Raw genomic sequence first — 18,479 nt, 5'->3', positions numbered from 1 at the left:
TCCAATAATATTGTATGTATTCTCGTATTGTTATATCATAAAATACTATCAAAGCGGTCAGTGTTTTGGATTAGAAATCAGCTGATGGCAAATACAAGTTTATTTCTCCGTATTTCACTCAATTTGGAGCGAATTGCCTTTCTTTTAGTTAGCGTAAAATATCTAGATACTTTACTTATATCAGACAAGGTAATTTGTCACATTACTACGTGTTTTTAAGTCAAAATATGAATTAAATACACGTCATGAAATAAAAGTTTTTTTTTTTGTTTTTTTTTTTTTCTCTTCGTTAACAGATTGCGTTGTGGGCATGTTTATAGTGCAAAAATATTACGTGATTCCGTTCACTATTTTCACTTCATTTCATCATAGTACGAACCTTTACCCATAATGGTACTTATCTTTTATCAGCATGAAAACAACAGTAAAATGTGTTCTTTCAAGACCTGAAGTATTGATTTAAATGATTTTCTCTCAATTTTATCTACGGTTGTGTTTGATGGCGTAAGTTTGCTGGAGTTATATCTTTGTTGCCAATGCACGATATAGTACTACATATATGGATGAAACTCGCAAACTTTGGTATAGTACCTTCAAACTTGACCGTAAACAAAATTAGAGAAATGTGTTTTAATCAAAACTATTGGGCATGAAAAGAACACATACGTAAAGCTCGTAGTATTCTGATGAGATAAAGTGAAAATATTGAACGGAATCTGTTGATTTTTGTGTATGCAATAAACATGCCCTCAGCGCCATCTACTAACAAAAAAAGAACTAAATTTTGTTTACACGATATGTTTTTAAGTGACATTTCCACTTGAAAACACTTTGTATAACGTAAAATAACCTTGTCTCATATAAAAAGAGTATCTCGAGATTCATTTGCGCTAACTAGAAGCAAGAAAGTCTCTGATTTGATGTTCGACACAGCAAAACATACTTACTCGCAATCGCCCTCAGCTGATTTTCAAACCGTAACATGATTGCTATGTTTGTATTTTATAATACAAACAAATAGTAATATGGAAATACATATAATATTATTGGATGCAGTGAAGTAAAACATAACTTTGTTCATACACGAAACAAACCTTCGGTCTTAACATTAGGATTTACTAGCGCCAACTGGAAACCGGTAGAATTAAAATTACACTTGTGAGATCCAGGGACTAATGGCATCTATACCAGGTCACGGGGCATGTATACCCAGAATGCCCACGGCTACCTGACCCATCATTATTTTCCTACCGCCTTTAAGATAAGACGTGTTACTGTCTATCTCATTTAAAGCCGGTTTTTCAGTTTAGCCCGTTCTTTTTTATCCATTTCATTTTTTATTTTTCATTCCTTTTCTTTCTCCAAGTGTGATCAGTGTGTGGTAAGGAGTGGATACGTGGTATGATGGAGAATTTTGCCTCAACATCGGATCGTCTTACCGCTTCGAAGAGGAGACAAGGAAATGCCCCAGGAGTCAGTGGCTTCCCTTGTTCTAGGGTCCTAACTTCGGTGTCGACGGATCCTCATCCAACGTAGTAGGTGCAGGGAAAACTATGTTACGGTTTACTAATCAGTGTTCTGTTTGTCGCGGTTGGTCGGTGGAACAGTGGAAGAAGTTCTATGGGAAAAGCCAATACAAAAGAAAGGGGTGACGCCATCTTTGGATGACCAAACCTTACCGGCTTCTTTTGTATCGGTAATAAACCAGGCTGCTCCATATGTTTCTCCACCTGCTTTTGAATTGTCTCATACCCCTTCGGTTTCTCCTAGCGGTTCTGTATCGGAAACGTCAGGAGGGGCCTTGGGTAATTTTATGAATAATTTGCACTCTCCTTTGTTCCCAGCAAGTAGAGGGGGAGATCCGCCATCTTTGTTCCAGGCTCTGCTACTCAAGCGCATAGGTTAGATGGTACGTGGTCAGCGCTAGGCCTACCAGGCGTACCAACCTTGGATGGTCTGCTTGCGCATTATATGACGTCACGGTTCCAGCAGGGTCCGGCAGCGCTGAATGTTCCTCCATCATCCCCCGGGCTTGCAATTTATGGGAATTAATGCCGCGGCTCACCATCCCACTCAGTATTTACAGCGATGCAGAACGTGGAAGGTAGTTGGCAGCAAACGTGAGGTTGCAGCAGAAACCTCTCAGTCTCTCCCTACGAGATGGGATGACGTCACAACATACGATACACTCTGAGATGGCAGGCGTGATGACGTCACAGACCGATTCTCGGCCTTTTTCGATGCACCCAGACGCTAATACGCCTTCTGACCCGTCAATGCAAACTGTAATGCAGAAATTACAGGATATAGAGGAGAGAATGAATAAGAGAGACAAAAAGAAAAAGTGTGATTCGCCTTCTTCGTCTTCTTCCTCTAGTTCGGCGTCATCGCTAAGTCCGATAACGTCACGGCGAGCGCCAGTCAAGCGTTGGAGGAGGATTCGGGAGTTCCTAGCGGATCCTCGGGCAGAGGAGAAGAATCAATTCTTCCTCTTCTTCGGACCAGACTGTCCATTTCCAAGTCAGCAAGAAGGTCTGGAAAATCAGTGGCTGTTAAGCACAAGGTTGGCAGACGAAGCCCGTTCGCAAGAGTCTGAACAAGCGAGAGAGTGACGGCCGGCGAGCTAGCGGCCGAGGCGGAGTTGCCAGTTCGGATCGCAAAAACTGCGATACCTCTGGTAAAATCGACGTTGGCGCGAAAGGTGCAGCAGAGGATGGAATGCAGGTCCCAGTTTTGCCCGTAAGGCCGTTCAAAATACGTACGAAGGACGATAGGCTCCTATCAAAAGTACGAAAAATAGAGAGTTGGCAACCTCGGCGGATTACGTTCGTGGAAGGCAGTGTCCGTCTGGATAGAAGGCCGAGGCCGGGCTCGCCGACGCTCGAAAACGATGCCAATGCTAATAGAGACGAACTTACCTCTGGTCTTAAGGGAGCCTTCATCTTGGAGATCTAGACGAGATTCTCGCTCTAGATCCGTGAGCAGAGAAAGAGTGAGACGATCTCGTTCCCCTGCTGACTATCTGGGATCGAGCCAACAGCGGCCAGCAAAGATCAAAGAGACCGCGGCCGTAGGGGCAGGCTGCCGTGGAATTCCGGGCCGTCTGTCAGAAGATAGAGGCGAGACAACATCTCTCGTGACGGAGAGTGTACACTAGAGCCGGAGGAAGGAGAAAACCAAGAGTTTCTGGCCTCGTATGCAGAGGTTATTGATTTGATTCATCAATTCAATAGCCTTTCGGAGAAGACAGAAACACCGGCCAGTATGCTTCCTCCTGGAATTGACATGGCGTTTAGGACTAAACGAGGGATACCAAGGTGTCGTATGAATTGCCTTGTTCGAGTCATGCGGAATCGGTCTTGCAACACGTAAACGCAAAGATTGCAGGGAGGGATAATTCCTTAAGATCTAAATAGATCATTTAAATTTATTCCCCCTCCAATGATAAAGCAAAGGAAATATTATACGACACCGAAGGTCCCTTTGCTGTCTAGACAAATGAACCCTAATGTTGTAAGGTTAAGGCCTGGATTAACCTTGGATCAGGTTAAAATGGAGTGCCCTTCGATGACGTACCAAGAGGCTGCTACGTTAGAAGCACAGCTTCTTCTGTCTTTCAGGCTGCGTCCTGGTTAGAACCTTTGGTCAAACAGCAGTGGCGAAAATTGCATCCTCGGAAGCAACAAGGAAAGTAGTGGATAAACCATTGTTCATTAGATTACTACAGTCAGGGTCCAAGGCGATTGCGTACCTGACAAAACGTAAGTGCCAATGTTTGGGCAAATATCCTGCTAATGAGAGAGATGCAGCATTGGCTAGACTAAGCCGCAATGTGGATTTGGATTCCCTGTTAGCAATGAGGAATGGGGATATCTTGGAATCGCAACTACTGTTTCCAGAGGTCATACTGGAAGAGGCGATAGATAGAAGAAGGATGGACACTAACGATAGGTTGGTGCAACAGGCAGTTAGGAAAACCTCTAACAGTCAAACTACTCCTTTGGAGGGAAAGACAACAGCAGATGCCTCGAAAGAAGACAGTGAGACATAGCACTCCCTAATAGAGTCACAAGACCCTCTTCCCCAAAGAGGATAACTCATCGGCCCTTTCACAATAGAAACAACAGAGGAAGGGGCAATAGGGGAAGAGGGAGAGGCTCAAGAAGGTAGGATGGGCGCCTCCCACTCCCTCGGCCACACCAGTGTGGGGGGGGGTTTGCCTGGCAAATCACTGGAAGGTGTGGCAGGAACTAGGGGCAGAGCAGTGGGTGGGTGGATGTTCTCAGGATCGGGTATTTGATTCCGTTCGAGGTAACCCCGCCCCTGACAGATCACCATTACCCCCACGTCACTTATGCCCACAATCTCAGAAGGCCACTATTCTGCAGGACGAAGTGAAGAAGATGATGGAAAAAGGAGCTGTGCAACAAGTATGCAGTCCGACAAAAGGCTTCTACAGCAGATTTTCCTGGTACCCAAAGCCAACGGGGAGTGGAGGACAGTAATAGACCTGTCAACGCTGAATCTGTTTATAAGGAAAACCAGTTTCAAGATGGAAACTCCGAAAACGGTTCTACAAGCAGTCAGAATCGGAGACTTTATGCTGACAGTCGATCTAAAGGACGCATACTTTCAGATACCAGTCCATCAGTCTTCAAGGAAATTTTCTCCGCTTCAGTCTTGCAGGGAAAGCTTTCGAGTTCAAGGTCCTGTGCTTCGGATTGACAATGTCTCCTCAAGTTTTTACAAGAGTGTTCATCCCTCGTGTCGCGTGGGCGCATGCTCAGGGGATCAGGCTAATAAGATATCTGGACGATTGGCTGGTGATAGCAAAAGTCCAGGGAGAAATTACTCAGGGACAGGGCGGCCCTCCTGCAGCTTTGTCACAGCCTAGGTATTGTGGTGAATCAGCAGAAGTCGCAGCTGGATCCAAGTCAACGTTTGGAATATCTGGGAATGGTGATAGACACAACACAAGCCTAAAGTATTCCGACAGACCAAGAGTAGAGAAATGCAAAACAAGTGGTGAATGCCTTTCTGGGAAAGCAGACACAGCCAGCAAGACAGTGGCAGGTGGTGCTGGGAATCCTAACCTCCCTGGAGAAGCTAGTACCACAAGGAAGGCTACACCTTCGGTCCCTACAATGGAGGATGAAGGAGTTTTGGTCACCAACAGTAAGATCACCCGTACGAGCAAATTCCCTTGTCGGCAGAAGTGGAGGAAAGACTTGCTGTGGTGGGTGGACGACGACAATCTGACAGTGGGTGTCCCCCTTCAACAATCCTCCCCAGACCTCTTGCTGTTCTCGGATGCGCCACTAGAAGCTGGGGGAGCCCATATGGAGGAGTTGATGGTGTCAGCAAAATGGAGTTTGCAAGGACAGAGAACTCCATATAAACGTGCTGGAGTTGAAAGCAGCTTTGCCTGGCTCTACAAGAATTCAGGGAGAGAGTTAACGCAGAAAGGACACTCAGTGGTATTGATGTCAGACAACACCACAGTAGTAGCTATATAAACAAGCAAGGAGGCCTAGTTTCTCGGCAGTTACATGTGATGACAGTTCAACTTCACCAGTGGGCTATAGAGAACCTGGTAGACATCAAGGCCAGGTATATTCCGGGAAAAGAAACATAGTGGCCGACAAGTTGAGCCGCAGGGATCAGATTCTGGGAACGGAGTGGTCCCTACACCAACAGGTAGTGGACAGGATGCTCATGTTGTGGGAAGGACCGATCATAGACCTATTCGCAACCAGGTACAACAAAAAGTTGGAAGTGTATTGTTCAGTAGTCCCGGACGCAGAGGCAGTAGTAGCAGAAGATGCGCTACAACACCCCTGGGACAATCTGGACGTGGTATGCATTTCCTCCATTTTGTCTAATCCGTCAGGTTTCTGAACAGGGTAATGCGGTCTCAGAACCTCAAGATGACCCTGGTAGCCCCGTTATGGCCGAAAGCAGAGTGGTTTCCAGACCTACTGGAACTTCCTAGTAGATGTGCCAAGAGAGTTACCTCCATGGAGCAACCTTCTGTGTCAGCCTCACGTGGAGAGGTACCACCAGTCGGTGAAGTCCCTATCGCTTCACGGGTGGAGACTGTCAAGTATCTCCTCCGAGAGCGAGGGTTTTCGCAGAAAGCAGCAACTCAGATGGCAGGTAATATCAGAAAATCATCTGCGACAGTATACCAAGGAAAGTGGTCAGCATACTGTGATTGGTGTCCGTAGAGGGAACGTGTCTCCACTCGGTACCACTATTTTCAGCAGTTAGCAGACTTTCTGATATATATCAGAACAGAAAAAACAGATGTCTGTATCTGCAGTGAAGGGGTACAGGGCTGCTCTAGCCTCAGTCTTACGAATGAAAAGGAGAGTGGACATATCGTCTTCATGGGAGTTGGCCATGCTGATGAGGAGCTTTTGAACAGTCATGCCCACCAAAAGGAGCTAAAAGCCCCAGATTGGGATCTGACCAAGGTACTAAGTAGTCTGACAAAACCCCCCTACGAACCACTAAGGCAGTCCACGGATAGGAGCCTGACCCTGAAGACAGTCTTCTTATTGGCCCTGGCTTCAACAAAAGGGTGGGGGAGCTACATGGCCTCTCATATCTCATAAAGCACTCGAGGAGGTTGGAGATCAATGGTGTGTAAGTTTGTCCCAGAATTCGTGGCAAAGACCCAAAATCCAACAATAGTAGACGGCAGATTCGACTCCTTTACCATACCTTCCTTGGCAGACTTTGTAGACAACGACAAAGCTGAAATGGCTCCTGTGCCCCGTCAGGGCACTAAGGGAGTACTTAAAGAGAACAAGGCACCTCAGGCCGGGGTGCCAGAGGTTGTCGTAAGTACAGGACGGAACAAGAAGGAAGTGTCCAAAATACAATATCATTTTGGCTAAGGGAGACATCAGAGATGCTTATACTGCAGAAGACAGAGGGTCAGATAGCCAGGTGGGAGCTAGAGCTCATGACATCAGGGGTGTGAGTGCTTCCCTGGCATTTAAGAAGAACATGTCTGTGGATAAAATTCTGAAAGCTGGCGTGTGGAAGCGTCAAACAACTTTCACCTCATTTTATTTGAAAGATGTTGCCCATAGATCCTTGGACACCTTTCCTTGGGTCCAGTGGTGGCGGCCCAACAAGTGATATAGTTCATCCAGTGCCCCTGGCGGGTCAGTTTGCGTCTAGTCTAGATGAAGGTATGAAAGTAGAATGTATGGGATGACTGGTCTTTTTTCTTTACTACTTTCTTCCTACTCCTTTAACTACGGGCAATATGAAGGAGAGTACCGTCATGTGCTGGAACGGACTAGATGCAGGTGAGATGGTCAGCCATACTGTGAAGCTATCTTAGCTGATGATATACTTTTCAGTAGCAACACACCCCTCTGGATAATAAGGAAAAGAGGGTGAAGTGTATCCAGTCGCAAGGGACAAGAGTAAACAGTAGAATGGTATCTACACCCAGTGGGAGGAAACCAATAGATCCGCTTATATCTTTGGTCCTAGGTTCATTGTCCATTCTCTTAGAATTTCCCTATATATTCGGAAATGGATAAGGTTGGCAAACTCCCCAGTCAGTTGTAGAGACTTACCTCCCTCCAATAGTAAGTCTATCCTAATGTTAAGACCGAAGGTTGTTTCGTGTATGAACAAATACCAAATTTGTAACTAATTTGTATTTTTTCATAACTAACAAACCTGAGGTCTAACAGTTAAACGGCCCACCTCGAACCACCCCTCTAGCAGTCTAAACTGGGTTAGAAATATAACTGATGGGTCACAGGTAGCCTGGGCATTCTGGGTATACATGCCCCGTGACCTGGTATAGATGCCATTAGTCCCTGGATCTCACAAGTGTAATTTTAATTCTACCGGTTTCCAGCTTGGCGCTAGTAAATCCTAATGTTAAGACCTCAGGTTTGTTAGTTATGAAAAATACAAATTAGTTACAAATTTGGTATTTTTAAAAGATCCATGGAAAAGATGCATATCCATTATGCTTGTATTTTATCATACGATACTAATATATGATTATTCCATACTAAAAGTTTATGTCTCATGTAAGATGCGACCCCCTTAAAATTAGCTCCAAAATTAGGACTTCAAAAGTCGCATGATGCGCGAGTATATACGGTATAATTTTATTTTATTCAAGGTATATTTTATTTTTGTGGCCAGTTGAAGTCCTTTCCACATTGAATTTTCAAAATGGTAAGGGTATTAAGTATAACTGATTTCACATTTAATTGAGGTCAATGTTCTAATAAACTTTATGTTTTAATAGAGTATCGCAGCCTTTGTGCACGACCTTTTTTGGAAGTGTATACAACGAAAAATCAGAGATCATTTTTGTGGGCCCACTTGCACGTCAGGATGATTTCTATGTGCCTGAAGTTCAGCAGGAAGAAGATGAAGATAATAGAGTAAGTTTCATTTTTTAGCACTTGCATATTAATTTTTTACTTACACCCATATATGCACTGTGCATGTTTCTGCAAATATAGTAGATATCCTATATGGAGACTAAACATTATCACAAATTTCTGAATATGAGTAGAACCAAAATTGAAAAAAATTATGTTCATAAGATTGGAAAGTGCTGTTAGGTTGTAACAAGTTGGAAATTATGATGTCAGATGGTGTTAGGGGTTTCTTTTTATTCTTTTTTTCTGGCTCAGGATGAAGATTATGATGATGACAAGGACTGAAAATTCAAGTCGGTCCTGGGATGAGTCCGCTCATTGTAAGAGGTAAATTCAGATATTTTATAGCATCTTTTTATTTTACATGGTAAAAATTTGACTTAGGAAAATACATTAGGAAAGACTGCTTCTTGAAGAATGACTCACAAGTGTTTTGTAACATGATGTGGAACTGAAAATAAATTAATTATTCATTGCCTTTTTCTAAAGTGCGTATACAGGATTTGTATTTATGTAAAAAAAAAAATTTTTAGTACAAATTTTTTTAGTGATACTGTACTGTTATTTTGTCATTAGTAAAACTTCCACAAACCAGAAAATCTGACTAACCAAGCTATGGCCAGAAGTTAAGGCAGGCAGCTAAGCTATGCCAGTCTTTGTTTCAATGCTATTTGAGAAGACACTATTTTTTATTGTCCATTAAGGTCACAATGTCGTTCTGATGTTGGACAACATCACGGTGGTATCCTATGTGAACAAATGGGCTCGTGTCTTGCCAACTCCACTCGTTGACAGTCGAGATGCACCAGTGAGCGATAGGCAACTTGGTGGAGCTCATGTCCTGGTACATTCCAAGGAGGAGGAATGTGGTGGTGAACAAACTTAAGTCGTTGGAGTCAAGTCCTGGGTATGGAGTGGTCTCTGCGTTAGGACGTAGTGTACAGGCTGTTTTACCTTTGGGGAAGACCCGCGTTAGACTTCTTTGCCACTCGCTTTAACAGAAAGCAGGAGGACTGCTTCTCAGTGGTCCCTAATCCTCTTTCTCTGGGGAGGATGCTCTACAGCATCCTTAGGACAATCTTGAGGTGTATGCCTTCCCTCCATTCTACCTGATCCATCATGTCCTGAACAGAGTAATGAGTTCCCGGAATCTCAGGATAACCTTGGTGGTGCCTTGTGGCCTCAGGCAGAGTGGTTCCCAGACCTTCTGTACCTTTTGTCAGAGGTTCTGAGAGAAATTCTCCCATAGCACAACCTCCTTAGCCAACCTCATGTGGAAAGGTTTTACCAGTTGGTAGGGTTCCTATCTCTTCACAGCTGTAGACTATCAAGTATCTCCTGCATGCGAGAGGCTTTTCTTGCAAAGCTGTGGGCCAGATGTCCAGCTATCTCAGGAGGTGTTCATCAGCAGTTTACCAGGACAAGTGGGCTGTCTACTGTGATTGTGTTGTTGACAGGGTTTCTCTCCACTCGGAACTTCTTGTTCAGCGGATAGCGGATGTCTTTATTCTTTTCAGAGAAGAGAATGTCTTCCCGTCTCGGCTGTCAGAGGTCTCAGGGCTACCTTGGGGTTGGTCCTGCACCTGAAGGGCATGGACATCTCTTCATCCTGGGATATCTCTTTGTTGTTCAGGAGTTTCAAACAATAATGTTCACCAAGAGAACTCAAACCTCTGACATGGGATCTTACTCTGGTTCTATGTAGTCTCACTCGAGCTCCATTCAAGCCACTACATCAATCATCAGACAGGAATCTGATTTTAAAGACAATTTCCCTGTTGGCCTGGGCTTCCTTGAAAAATACAAATTGATTAGAAGTTTGTCATTTTTATCTTTTTACTTTTTCCTTTAATATGGAAGGTTCAAGCATCTATGGAGTATTAAACCAGCTTCCAGCCATAAGTGAATGATTCAAAAACTTTACTGATCTCAGAAAAGTTGAAACCGAAGGTTTGTTTCGTATATGAACAAATGACAGATTTTTAACCGATTTGTATTTTTCATAACTAACAAACCTTAGGTCTTAACAGATAAGGCCGACCTTGAACCACCCCTCTAACAGTCTAAACTGGGTTGGAAGAGTAACTGATAAGTCACGGGATGCCAAGGGCATTCTGGGAACTACAGTACCCCGTGACATGGTATAGGTGCCAATAGTCCCTGGATCTTACAAGATTTTTTTTTATTAATTCTACCAGTTTCCAGCTTGGCGCTAGTGTTATCCTGATGTTAAAACTGAAGGTTTGTTAGTTATGAAAAATACAAACTGGTTCAAAATTTGTCATATTTCAAGTTTGGTGTTAGAAAAATGTTCTTAGAGAAGAATTTGAAGAATTGTTTAAAACTGCTTTCATTTGGTACAATCAAGAACAACCTGTTGGATTCACTTATGAGAATAGGGATATGAAGTTGCAGCCTTATCGTACACCTTGGAGGAATTGACTTCATGGCTTGTGGAGATTGATTGTATCATTTTTACCTTAAATGATACTATTTTCAGTCCTAGCACTGTCTTCCTGAAGAGAAGGTAGCTTGCCTACCAATAAAGTAAGACAAAAGATACATATATCTTAAAAATATGATAGATTTAGCAGTTCATCACAAGAAATTTGACTACATGGTTTTGCAAATTATAGTTTCATACAATCAACTTACCTGTCAGATATATACATAGCTAAGACTCCGTCGTCCCCGACAGAAATTCAAATTTCGCAGCCACTCGCTACAGTAGTGCATGTGATCTACCGGCCCTGCCCTGGGCGGCAGGAATAGGAACCATTCCCGTTTTCTATCATATTTTCTCTGTCGCCGGTGGTATCAACGTTGTTGTTATTACCTCCTGACTTAGATTCTTATTTCATCCTTTGATCATCGTTTCTCGGCTTTTTGGTGACGTATCTGGATCGTGTTGTTGGCATTCGCTACTGTGGACTGATTTTGGACTTGCTTTTGGAATTTTCTCAGTATGTCTGATTCAAATGTGAGTGTGAGAAGGTGTGTGAATGAAGGCTGCAGGGTGAGGATACCGAAGGCTTCGGTTGATCCTCACACTGTATGTCGTAAATGTAGGGGTTTCAGTGTTCTTCTACTAATACCTGTCATGAATGTGAGGGAATTAACTGCAGAAACGAATTGGAAAAGACTTTAACTTCTTATTTGAAGAAGTTAGAGAGGGATAGGGTTAGACGTTTGAAAGGTGTGAGTACAAGGCCTATTGAGCCTTTTATTGATCCTATTTCTAATCCTGATGAGTTGGATTCTCCCTATATGTCAAATTCTCAAGCTTTACTTTCTGAATCGGCCTCGGAAATCGCCGATCTGAAGGCTACGATTCATCAGATGAAGTCCAAAATGGCGGACTTACAAGGTAAGGCTAGTGAAAGTGAACTGTACAGTGAAGTGAGTTCTCCCAGCTGTTGTTGATGGAGGGGGACGTTTGATCGTCCCTGCGACGCTCCAGGCCTAGACCTCTTCCCAAGCTCCCAGCCCAGAGGAGAAGGAAAGTTCGAAAGCCTTAAGGAGGTCGTGGGAATCCCCAACGGTCAGACGTCCCTTCAGCAGGCTCTGTTTCGATGCAGGCTGCTCAGGGACGCTTTAGAAAAAGCGTCCTGCGAGAGTGTTTCTCATCCTCTCCCTCTCCCTCACCTAAACGAGGGTGGAAGGATTCGGATCTCTCTAGGCCTCTGAAACGGCCATTGATGAGAACCTGAATTGGATTCGAGCCCGGAGAAGCGTTCTCAGATGAAGCTCCCTCGTCTATTAAAAAAAGGCGAAGGTGGCGTCAGCGTCACCCTACGTAGACGCAGCAGAACGCTTTCCTGCTACAGGAACAGCTAGCCTCTTTGGTGGGAGTGTTAGCGAGGGATCCTCCTCGTAAGAAGGACGTTTCGCTTCCAATCCCAGAAGGGGACTCGTCCTCTCTCCCCCTGCAAATCGAGAGGCGTCATGCAGACGTGAGCTTCCAAGCATACCGCAGAGGCTTCGGTTTCGAGATCGAGACGAGGGAACCTTACGGCAGAAACGTAACGCCAGGTAGACGTGAAGCGTCTTATAGGCGTAAAGCGTCTTATAAGCGCGAGGCTCCAACCAAGGTATTGGCGCCAGTTGAGAGCGAAGCGTCTCCAGGCGCGAGGCGGTCATCCAGACGTCAGCCAGACAAGCGGGAGGCGTCAGCCAGGACGCTTGGCGGACGAGAAGCGTCATCCAAGCGGGAGGCGTCATCCTTTATGGAGAGAAGCCTAGGCTGTTGGCGCCTTCCAAGAAGGAAGCTTCTATTCAAAGCTTTGAAGAGGAAGGAATATCATTCCCTTAGTCCCTCTCCTATCAGGAGTTTGTCTCCCCCAGAGGAAGGACGTCCTGATTTGTTAGCGGAGATCATCTAGACCCCGAGTTAGAAGTAAACTCGGAAGACGAGTATCAGGGAAGAGAAGGACTATCGAACTATAAAGTTTTGACAGCCTTGCTTCTTGAAGAGTATGGAGACGACTTGACCCCTGCCGCTCCTCCTTCTCCGCGCTCTCTTTTCTCGAGCGCAAAGACGAAGAAGTCTTCGTCTTTTCTTAGAATGAAGCCCGCCATTTCGATGAAGAGGGCTCTTCAGTCCTTAAACTCATGGATGAAGTCGAAGAAGGAGTTGGTCAGAACAGTCTTCTGCATGCCCCCAGCGAGACTAGCTGGTAAACGAGGCATTTGGTATCAGACGGGAGAGAATATGGGCATTTCTCTTCCGTCTTCGACAGAAGCGGACTTTTCGACCTTAGTCGACGCTTCACGAAGACAAAGTTTGAACTCTGCCCGTATAACTTGGGGCATTTCAGAAACTGGATCATCTCCTAAAGTGACTCTTCCATGTCTTAGAAGTTTTCAACTTCTTAGATTGGTCCCTTGGGGTGATGTCCAAGAAAGCCCATGATTCTGAAGGACTCGAAACCAGAAGTCCTTCCTTCTGTGTATTTTTTGTCTTGTATAGACAAAGCGGTACAGGATGGCTCGATTGAGATCTCCTCTTTATTTGGAGCAGGTCTTCTTAAGAAGAGGACAGTCTTTAGTGCCTTTTTGACGAAAGCGGTCTCCCACTCTCAAAGGGCAGCGCTACTGTACTCTCCATTGTCAGACTTTTTGTTCCCTTCTCAGTTAGTGAGGGACATTTCTCGTTCATTAACTGAGAAGGCGACTCAAGACCTTCTTACCCAGTCAGCTAGGAAGAAGAAACCTGCTACTGCAACGGAAAAGAAAGGACCGAGTACATCAGTTCAGCCCTTTCGAGGTGGCCCGACCTCCAGAGCTCCCGCAAGAAGGAAGGCTCCTGAGAAGAGAGGTAGGTCTGCCTTTCGTCCCTTTAAAAAGGGAAAGTGATGTTTCTCTCCTCCAAGCACCAGTAGGTGCCAGGCTCCTGGGATTTGTGGAGGCCTGGGCACGTATAGACACAGACGCTTCATCAATGTCTGTAATAAGGAAGGGATATCGTATATTTTTTCCCTTTCCTGGACACTCCATCCCCTAACGTCAACACCGCGGGAACTAACAGCCAAGTATCAAGGATTCCTGTGCTGAGAGATACTCTTCGATCGATGGTGGATCAGATGTGGGACAAGAGAGCGATAGAACTAGTACTGGATCAAAACTCCCCGGGGTTTTACAATCGCCTTTTTCTGGTTGCGAAAGCCTCGGGAGGCTGGGAGACCAGTACTAGACGTCAGCTCTCTGAACAAATTTGTTCAGAAGGAGAAGTTCTCGATGGAGACTTCTGCCTCAGTTCTTGCGTCAATGCGACAAGGAGATTGGATGGTGTCTCTGGATCTCCAGGACGCCTATTTTCACGTCCCGATCCACCCTTCATCGAAGAAGTACCTCCGTTTCATGAGGGGGAAGGATCTTTCAGTTCAGAGCCTTGTGTTTCGGCCTTTCCACAGCTCATCAGGTCTTCACAAGCCTGATGAAGAATGTGGCGAGGTTTCTACACCTCAAAAGGTGGTAAAAAATATCCTCTGTATCTGGATGACTGGCTCATCAGGGCCAGATCAGAGAGACAGTGCTTGGAGACCTTACGTTGACATTAAAACCTGATCAGATTGTTGGGATTACTCGTAAACCTCGAGAAGTCACAGCTGACCCCCAGACAGAACTTAGTCTATCTTGGGTGGGGATTCAGATGGATTCTCGTTTTCGAGTATTTCCTTCGCAAGAGAGAATCGCAAAAGGTTTGCAGAAAAGTTTTTCTCTCTTCTTAGGGAAGGAACAGACGTCGGCGAGGGAATGGCTGAGCCTTCTAGGGACCCTTTCCTCGCTCGAACAGTTCTTCCCACTAGGAAGACTTCATTTACGTCCGCTTCAATTCTTTACCTCAAGAGGGTCTTGGAGGTTGGAAGAACCGGACATCTTTCAGACTCCTTTCCCATTCCAGTGGAGATGAAGACCGCACTTGGTAATGGTGGTTGCCCCCTCTGAAGGAGAAACAAAGGAATCTCTCTAAAATCCCCGAAACCCAGACCTAGTTGTTTATACTCCCGACGCGGTCGGAGGAGAAAGGTTGGGGGAGCAACATTGGGCTCCCGAAGGAAGTGTCAGGCACCTGGGAAGCAGCACAGGTGTCTTGGCACAAACTGCAAAGAGCTCTTTGCCGTACACCTGACTCTGAAGAGTCTAGAACCTCTTGTTTCGAACAAAATAGTTCAAGTAAATGTGGACAACACCACAGCACTTGCCTACATTCGGAAACAAAAAGGAGGACTCACTCCTTGTTCCTTTACGAACTTACAAAAAGATCTTTTACTGGAGGACGTCTCAGAGGAACATCTCCCTACTTTACAAGGTTCGTCAGGGAGAAAGGAATGTGAGGGCGGACAGGCTCAGCCAGGAGGAAACCAGGTCCTTCCACACAGAGGGGACCCTACAACGAAGATGTGGTGTCAAGATCTCTGGTCTCTGTGGGGGACTCCTCATGTGGATCTCTTCGCCACGTTCATCTCCAAAAGGCTGGCAGTCTTTGCTCGGTTGTGGAAGACCCCAGAGCTCTGATGGTAGACGCCTTCCTGCTAGACTGGTCTCACGTAGACGTCTACGCTTTTCCTCCATTCAAAATCCTGGGACTAGTGCTGAAAAGTTTGTGGCTTCAAAGGGGACGAGGATGACATTGATAGCCCCCTTTTGGCCGGCTCAAGGACTGGTTCACGGAGGTGGTGGAGTGGTTGGTAGATTTTTCCCAGATCCCTCCCAAGAAGGATGGATCTTCTCAACAGCCATCACTTCCAGAGGTATCATCAGAACCTCCCCGCTCTCGCTCTGACTGCCTTTCGACTATCGAAAGACTCGTCAGAGCGAGAGGGTTTTCTCGTAAAGCTGCAAGCCACAATCGCGAGAGCCCGCAGAAACCTCCACTAGACAAGTATATCAGTCCAAGTGGGATGTTTTTAGAAGGTGGTGCAGAACTAAGAAGTTGTCCTCCTCCACTACCTCTGTAAGCGGAAATTGCGGATTTCCTTCTATTCCTGAGAGAAGAATCTCATCTAGCTGTATCCACAATAAAGGGATACAGAAGTATGCTTTCGGCAGTCTTCAGGAATAGAGGATTAGATCTGGCAGATAACAAGGATCTCCACGATCTCATAAGGTCCTTTGAGACTTCAAAGTCTAAGGAACCGTCCCTCCTAACTGGAACCTAGACGTGGTACTCAAGTTCCTGTCATCCGAAAGGTTCGAAACCTCCTCATCTGGCGGTCGTTTTGAGACAAAAATCACTAGGAAGTGCCTATTCCTATTATCTTTTTTAGCTACGGCAAAAAGAATTAGTGAAATTACATGCTCTGCAGGATAAAGAGTAGGATTCAAGGGAGACTCGGGCTATTTTGCTTGTTTTAAAAAACCCTGTTTTTAGCTAAAAACGGAAGAAATCCCACGAATCCCTGGCCTAATCATTCGAAGCTAAAGGCTTATCGAGTCTCGTAGGCAGAGAAGCGAGAGGTCTCTATGTCCTGTAAGAGCTCTGAAATTCTACCTCCAGAGAAAGCACCAGATGGGAGGCTCTAGGCAAGGTCTTTGGTGCGCGGTAAAAGACCCCACAAGACTGATGTCCAAAAATGCTCTTGCATTCTTTGTGAGAAACGTCATTACAGACGCGCATAAGATCTGTCCTGACGAAGAGTTCCGACTGTTAAGAGTGAAAGCTCATGAAGTGAGAGCAGTAGCGACGTCTCTCTCGTTTCAAAAGAATATGTCACTTAAAAACATCTTAGATACGACATTTTGGAGATGAGTTGCATCTCATTACTTGAAAGACGTTCGTGTGACCTATGAGAAATGTTTTTCTCTGGGTCCTTTCGTATCGGCGGATACGATCCTGGGTATGGGAGCCAGCACCAATCCTTAAATATATACTTACCTTCTTTTTAGATATGTTTCTAGAGTCTCTTCTAACAAAAAGGACTCTGGTGCTGCACGGGCGGGGCCGTCCTAACTCTGTTGTTCAGTAAGAAACTCTTGTGATATCTAATTAGGATGAGTATAAAATTTTTTTTTTGAAAAAAAATTATGTATGTGTGCGTATTGTGCTTTTTGAGTTATGGTTGTTGTGAAGAGTTCGGGGGATAACTCGGAACAATCTTTATTTCTAACATGTGGTTAGGATCAGGTGGTCGGGATTGGTTGTATGCTCCTTCATAAGGTGTATTGTCATATAAGTGGATCAGCACCCATTGACAAAGTCCTTTCAGGCTCTGCCGAGTAAGTGGATAAGACCCGTCGGCAGACCCACAAGAACTCTTGGCCATAGATCATATATCTCGCTAAAGTTTCTTGAGGTGATGCAGACTACTGGGCAAACACCCACAAGTCTACCACCTATACAGGTAGGAACCAAGGTTTATTTATACTACAACAATGTTGTTTACCTGTCTATTCCATAAGTAGCTGTCTCTTACCCTCCACCAAAGGGTGCCAATCAGCTATGTATATATCTGACAGGTAAGTTGATTGTATGAAAATGATATTGTTTAGTGTTACAATAAAGTTTCATACATACTTACCTGGCAGATATATACCGTATATACTCGCATATTATGTGACTTTTGAAACCTAATTTTGAAGCTAATTTTAAAGGGGATCGCATCATACACACGGTATAAAATTTAGCGTACCGTCTATGCTTTCCCAAATCGGCAGATCACGCATAGTTACTACCGGAGGAAAACAGTAGATCTTTTAAAAAGTTATGTTTTACTTGTACTTCACTATATCCCAATAATATTGTATGCATTCTCGTATTACTATTTGTATTTTAAAAATACAAAAGAGCGATCGTGCGCCATTTTGCATTATTTTGGTTTATACAACATGTTTAACTGTTCTAGGACTAACCATCTATAATTTCCAAATCAGTTAAGGCACAACACCGAAGGATTTTTTACATTTTTGTTTTTACTCAGTAAAGAAACATTTGTTACTTGAACTATTATTTTCCTTTTGTAGATACGCAGGTAAGTGAAAATTTATTAAAGTAAAAAACAAATTGCATAAAATTAATAAACTAAAATCCTCCAAAGTCGCCCTCCGTTCCGTATCATCAAATACTGCTCTGAATTCTTTGCCATCAAGGCAGTCATCATATTCGTCATCTTCCAGATCTTGATAATTTCATCCTCATCTCCTGCATCTTCTGAATCCATATCACATTCTTCTGGCATATCATCCACAGATTCATCATTTCTATACACTGAAGCCGCTACAACAATTTCTTCAGGACTGTCCAGTTCTTCATTTTTATCATCATCAACGGAGAGAGACTTCCAATAGTGTAAGGAGCACGAGGTTCGCCTTGTGAGCGAGGGCCCTTCATCATCAGTTATTTCCATTACTTCGTATAGGACATCGTCAATTCATATGGAAGGTATAGTCTTGTCACCGTGGTCAGCTCTCTGGCGTGGCTTTTAAAGATCTGCCCTTATGCTAATTTTACAAAAACAACAACTGCCCGTGTGTGACAGACCTTTGAATGTCCTGAGACAAACCCCGAGGCTATAATTATAAGATTATAAGGGTTTTTCCTTCCCAGGTACT

The 18,479-nt window shown here is 44.5% G+C and overlaps 1 pseudogene; it reads left to right on the top strand.

Annotated features, from left to right (window-relative positions):
• Nucleotides 1-7,554: 7,554 nt before the first annotated feature.
• Nucleotides 7,555-18,479, top strand: part of LOC135226937 (uncharacterized) — a 25,759-nt pseudogene continuing 14,834 nt past the window's right edge.

The sequence above is a fragment of the Macrobrachium nipponense genome, chromosome 15 (assembly GCF_015104395.2).
Source record: "Macrobrachium nipponense isolate FS-2020 chromosome 15, ASM1510439v2, whole genome shotgun sequence".
NCBI lineage: Eukaryota > Metazoa > Arthropoda > Malacostraca > Decapoda > Palaemonidae > Macrobrachium > Macrobrachium nipponense.
The sequence above is the reverse complement of the archived record's forward strand: the minus strand, read 5'-3'. Positions and strand labels throughout refer to the sequence as shown.